The 6,096-nt window shown below is 34.2% G+C and overlaps 1 long non-coding RNA gene across 1 annotated transcript; it reads right to left on the minus strand.

Moving 5' to 3' along the window:
- Positions 1-4,354: 4,354 nt before the first annotated feature.
- LOC134217974 (uncharacterized) lies at positions 4,355-5,304 on the minus strand. Its single transcript, XR_009981205.1, has 4 exons — positions 4,826-5,304; positions 4,689-4,770; positions 4,524-4,613; positions 4,355-4,464 (listed from the first exon to the last, which is right to left on the minus strand). It is a non-coding gene; the product is annotated as an uncharacterized LOC134217974 (long non-coding RNA).
- Between the last annotated feature and the right edge of the window lie 792 nt (positions 5,305-6,096).

Consider the following 6,096-nt stretch of genomic DNA (forward strand, 5'->3'; position numbering starts at 1 on the left):
CCTACGTATGCAAACATCGCTGCTGGTAGACAAAATTTCTCTTCTCAAAATGAGGTTTATACCCATGTCCCAACAGGAAATAATGGTCATGTTGCCGATTCAGGTAGCATGACTGCTTCCGATTGATTTTTAACTGAACAATTGCATCACATGATTGATGCAATGTTCAAAACAAATACCATTCCAGAAGCTGTTCAGGTTGGTATAAAGTACACACAAAAATTGTTATCGGACTCCGTTTCAATGGATCCAAATAATTGTGTGAAAGTTCTAAATTGGAATGCCCGCTCTCTAAAGGGTAAGGAAGATGAATTATTCAACTTCCTAACAGTTCATAATGTGCATATTGCCATTATAACAGAAACCTATTTAAAACCAGGACTCTCCATTAAAAGAGATCCAAATTATTTTATCTACAGAAATGATCGTCTTGACAGCGCCTGTGGTGGGGTCGCCATTGTCATCAATAGACGTATCAAACATAAATTATTTTCTTCATTCAAAACCAAAGTTTTTGAAACCTTGGGAGTTTCTGTTGAAACAAATTTTGGAAAATTTTCCTTCATTGCAGCTTACTTGCCTTTTCAATGCAATGGGCAGCAAAAGAATTTGTTGAAAGCTGATCTTCAAATTCTGACTCGCAACAAATCTAAATTCTTCGTAATTGGTGACTTCAATGCCAAACACCGTTCATGGAATAATGCTCAAAGCAATTCCAATGGTAAAATTTTATTTGAAGATTGTTCTGCGGGATATTATACTATTCAATATCCCAATGGACCAACTTGTTTTTCTTCCAGTCGAAATCCTTCTACAATTGATTTAGTTTTAACGGATTCAAGTCAGCTGTGTGGCCAATTGGTAACTCATGCTGACTTTGACTCTGATCACCTTCCTGTGACATTTGAAATCTCACAAGAAGCCATTTATAATCGAATCAGCTCTACTTTTAATTATCATAGAGCTGATTGGGATTTATATAAAACGTATATCGATAGGAATTTTGATGTTGATATTCCTCTCGATACCAAAAGTGATATTGATAATGCTCTCGTATCTTTGACAAATTTAATTGTCGAAGCCAGAGGCATTGCAATTCCTAAATGTGAAATTAAATTCAACTCCATTATTATTGACGACGATCTTCAGCTACTGATCCGTCTTAAAAATGTGAGGCGAAGGCAATACCAAAGAACTCGCGATCCTACTTTAAAAGTTATTTGGCGAGATTTGCAAAATGAAATTAAAAAACGTTTCGCTATTCTGAGAAATACCAACTTTGAGAATAATGTCTCGAAGTTGGATCCCAGTTCGAAACCCTTTTGGAAATTAACGAAAATTCTTAAAAACCTCAAAAGCCAATTCCAGCGCTTAAAGAGGAAATAAAATTTTATTAACAAATGGCGAAAAGGCTCAAAAACTTGCTCAGCAGTTCGAGAGTGCCCATAATTTTAGTCTAGGTCTCACTAGTCCAATTGAGGATCAGGTTACACGAAGCTTCGAAGACATTCTCAACCAAGATAATGTTTTTGACCCTTCGTTGGGAACTAATTTGGATGAAGTGAGATCTATTACTAGAAAATTTAAAAATATGAAAGCCCCGGGTGATGATGGTATTTTCTACATACTTATCAAAAAACTTCCTGAGAGCTCTTTATCCTTTTTGGTTAATTTATTTAACAAATGTTTTCAATTGGCATACTTCCCAGATAAATGGAAAAACGCCAAAGTTGTTCCAATTTTGAAGCCGGACAAAATCCAGCTGAGGCTTCTAGTTATCGCTCAATCAGTTTGCTTTCTTCAATAAGCAAACTGTTTGAAAAGATTATTTTAAATAGAATGATGGTTCATATTAATGACAATTCTATTTTTGCTGATGAGCAATTTGGTTTTCGCCATGGGCATTCAACCACTCATCAGTTATTAAGAGTTACGAACTTAATTCGGCTCAACAAATCTGAAGGATATTCGACTGGAGTTGCTCTTCTTGATATAGAGAAAGCATTTGATAGTGTTTGGCATGAAGGTTTGATTGTAAAATTGATGAATTTTAATTTTCCTCTGTACATTATTAAACTGATCCAAAATTATTTATCAGATCGCTCACTGCAGGTAAACTATCAGAATTCTAAATCTGATAGATTACCTGTTAGAGCTTGTGTTCCTCAAGGCAGCATACTGGGGCCCATATTGTATAACATTTTACTTCTGACTTACCTGATTTACCACCAGGGTGTCAAAAATCTTTGTTTGCAGATGACACAGGTCTCTCAGCCAAAGGGCGAAGCCTTCGTGTCATTGTAGTAGATTGCAAAAAAGTTTGAATATTTTCTCCACTTACTTGCAAGAATGGAAAATTTCCCCGAATGCTTCCAAAACTCAGCTTATAATTTTCCCACATAAGCCGAGAGCTTCTTATTTGAAACCTTCTAGCAGACATATTGTCACTATGAATGGGGTTCCAATTAATTGGTCTAGCGAAGCTAAATATTTAGGACTTCTGCTAGATCAAAAATTAACTTTTAAAAATCACATTGAAGGCCTTCAAGCCAAATGTAACAAATATATTAAGTGCCACTTATAAACAGAAAATCAAAACTTTGTCTTAAGAACAAACTTTTGATTTACAAACAAATTTTTAGACCAGCCATGTTGTATGCTGTGCCAATATGGACTAGTTGCTGCAATACCAGAAAGAAGGCACTTCAGAGGATTCAAAATAAAATTTTGAAAATGATTCTGAAGTTACCTCCGTGGTATAGTACCAATGAACTTCATAGAATTTCTAATATTGAGACATTGCAACAAATGTCCAACAAAATAATTTCCAATTTTAGACAAAAATCGTTGCAATCTTCTATTGCAACGATTAGCTCCTTGTACCCTTAGTACACGTAAAAAAAATTAATGTTATTTATTATTAATATTTCTAATACCTTTTTGCCAAAGCAGACGCTTAATGATATGTATAAGAAAAAACTTATACATCGTATTAGTCACATACATTCCGAAACTTATACTTTTCATTAACTTATGAATGTTATTAGCTTTTTGGTATGGGATCATTCATTAGGTGGCATAATAAAGAGTATAAGTATTTTCGAATGGTTTTTTGCCAAAACATATAAGGTTATTTTTTTACGTGTATAAATTAGGTTAAGTTTAGTTTAAGTAGAAAACATTGTAATTCCTACATGGTTTAATTCAACCAGAGGAAATATCGTAACTGCCAGAGGCAATTGAAATGTATTAATAATATCTAAAAGCGTAACATAGCAAATAAGGATGATAGTGTTAAGAAAACACGGAACACCTAGTCTAAGAGATAAATGCATGTATTAGATAATTAGCAAATAAAATTAGTTAAAAAAAAAAAAAAAAAAAAAAGATAAATATATTTTTTTTTGCTTTGATTATTATTTAAATCATTTTTTAAGTGAATTAAGAACAACAACATAACCTACAAATTTTGGATCCAAAATTATACGCCAGGATAATCTTAATAACAATAAATGCTATTTATACTAATTCACGATTTTTTCAAAGTTATACTATCCCGGTATTGTTGAATCAAATACGAGTATGGGGTCAACCAGGCGAATAGCCATTTAGTATGACTTTTAACCTATTTACTTTAAATATATTTCTGAGTGTAGCAAATTTTTCGCTCGCAAAAGTGAAAATGTTTTCAGGTCGCAGTGTTGCACTGCAAAAATAGGAATGAAATTAGATCCTGTAGCTAAAAAACAAGTTTTTCGTTTTTGTTGATATTTGCATGAGAGTAAATCTGGCATTTGCTAAAAGTAAAAAAACTGCTACGTGTGACTGCCCGCATAAACCCAAATCATAAATGGAACTTCAAGTCGAGTCAAGTACGAGACACTGAAGACGGCCTTACTGTTGAGGTCGAAATACGTATCTGTCAAGATACAATTAAGTGGTGTAATTCAATGGGATTGTATAAACTCGTCTTATGACAGGTGGAACTTTTGTTTTATTGTTGATAACAGTAAACAACTTTTATTGAACCTTTTGACAAAGACTCATTCATAACAATAAAACAACCGTCTGGTGAACTGTTTTGACCGTATGTCAAACAGTTTTAGGGCAAGTAACAATATGTGGAATGGGTTGTTAAGTTAGGTTACCATAAAAAATGGCTCTTTTTCTCGAACAAATTTTTCGGTAAAGGTTGGGATATATTTTGGGTTTGAGAGCCAACACTATTTGAAATATAATTGAGGTATATTTGAATGATATATGATAAAAATCTGCTGGTATCCACTCAAGACTCCTCAATTTAAAATCTTATAAAAAAGGAAAATATCTGAATTTAAATAAAACAAAGTTAAAGTTTATTTTTGCATTTTAAATTTATATTTGCACTTCTTTAGCCATTATTCAATTACGATGTCTGGTTCGGTCTGTGTTGGGAAGTTCGCATTTTGCTATCAGCTCCAAAGTCTGCAATAATATGCGGAGTTCAATTGTTGGTTACATTTTAAATGGATCAAAATACTCACCTATATTGCTACGAAGGACTCATGTATGGAATGGGGTCTAAATTCGTACAGCAAACAGGTTCCGAATCATTGTTCCGGCATTTCGCAGTCCTACAGAAAACAAAAACGATAATAATGCCGCTCAAAGCTTTATCGCACATAGTAAAACAAACTGCATTTACCTACCTGTTTTACACAGAAGCTTTGATGGTCGATGGTTTCATGGGCGACGTATGGTCCATCCGTTATCCGGTCCATCCAGTAAATCCTGAAAATATGATAAATACTTATTTTTCTAACTAAAATATAATAAATAAAACTACCTCAACGATGCTCAAGAATCGCAGAAAAACAGTAATGGTCGATCAATCGACGGAAAAAAAACTGAAAGATAGATCTCAAGCCGTCTTCACGCACACCAATGATGTATAACCATTACAGATAAATTAGTTTTAAAATGCAACAACATATTATTTTATGTATTTGTGTTTGAGTTTTTGGTATGTCAGCAATAAAGAACGATGCATAACTTCGCTTGGATTGTATCCTGTGGTGTCACTACTTATGAAAATATGCTGGTACGATGTATTATAGTTTTAGAATTAAAATGTCAATTAAACAAAACATAGGCAACATTATAATGACAGTATGGAATACATTGACTGTGAAGCATAAAGTTTAGGCAGTGTTACGCATTGTCCAGAAGTGGAGAATCTTTAACGTACCACTGCATAGCAACATTTACATAAACGGTGAGGGTATGTCATAAATCCAGTATACATTTGCGACCCAACAGCAAACTGTTTTTTACTACAGTCGGGATTCGCTGGTTGGGATCTTAATACTTCGGTCACTTTTTAGTTGGGCCTCCGCTGGTTGGGCCATGGCCCAACTAAAAAGCAACAGAACGTTAAAATTCAATGTAAACACGGAAAACGGGATTGGGCGTCACTGGACATTATTTGTGATGTTCAAGTCGAAATACACGTGTTCAAATGGCTGTCAGTTGACCCAACTACAAAAACGAATTCGTTAGTTGGGCAGAGGTCGTGGCTCAACCAGCGAATCGCGACTGTATGCGGGTGCAATTGCGAGTGCTCTCAGAAATCATTAGCTCGCACGAGTGATTTGCTTGCAACGTCTGACGGAGCCTTTACAGCAAAATGAATTGCTGAAGTATGTCCAGCAATCTAATAGTTTACTGTGATTTCAGCATCAGCTTTTTTCTCCTGATTGATTGCAATTTCTATGAGACGTAAAATATTTTCTATCAATGTCATTAGTAGCAATGAAAAAAGTAGAAAATTAATTGTGAAGCTGCTATTAATTGTGAAGCTGTAATTAATGCTTTTAATGAAATTCAAATGCTGTCTGAGTTCCAGCGAAATAAACTTAAAGTGTGAGCACAAATTATGACCTTTTCATCCTTTTAGCTAAGAAAATTATTTTGAGCTTTTTAGGGTCTGTCTCATTTGGAGTATTAAACTGAAATTAAACTTAAAAGTGACATTTCAATAATTATCAAATAACCCTGCTCGCAGAGCAAGATTACTTTTGACAGATATCGAATCATTTTCCATCGATGTCCTATTGG

This window comes from Armigeres subalbatus, chromosome 2 (genome assembly GCF_024139115.2).
Source record: "Armigeres subalbatus isolate Guangzhou_Male chromosome 2, GZ_Asu_2, whole genome shotgun sequence".
NCBI lineage: Eukaryota > Metazoa > Arthropoda > Insecta > Diptera > Culicidae > Armigeres > Armigeres subalbatus.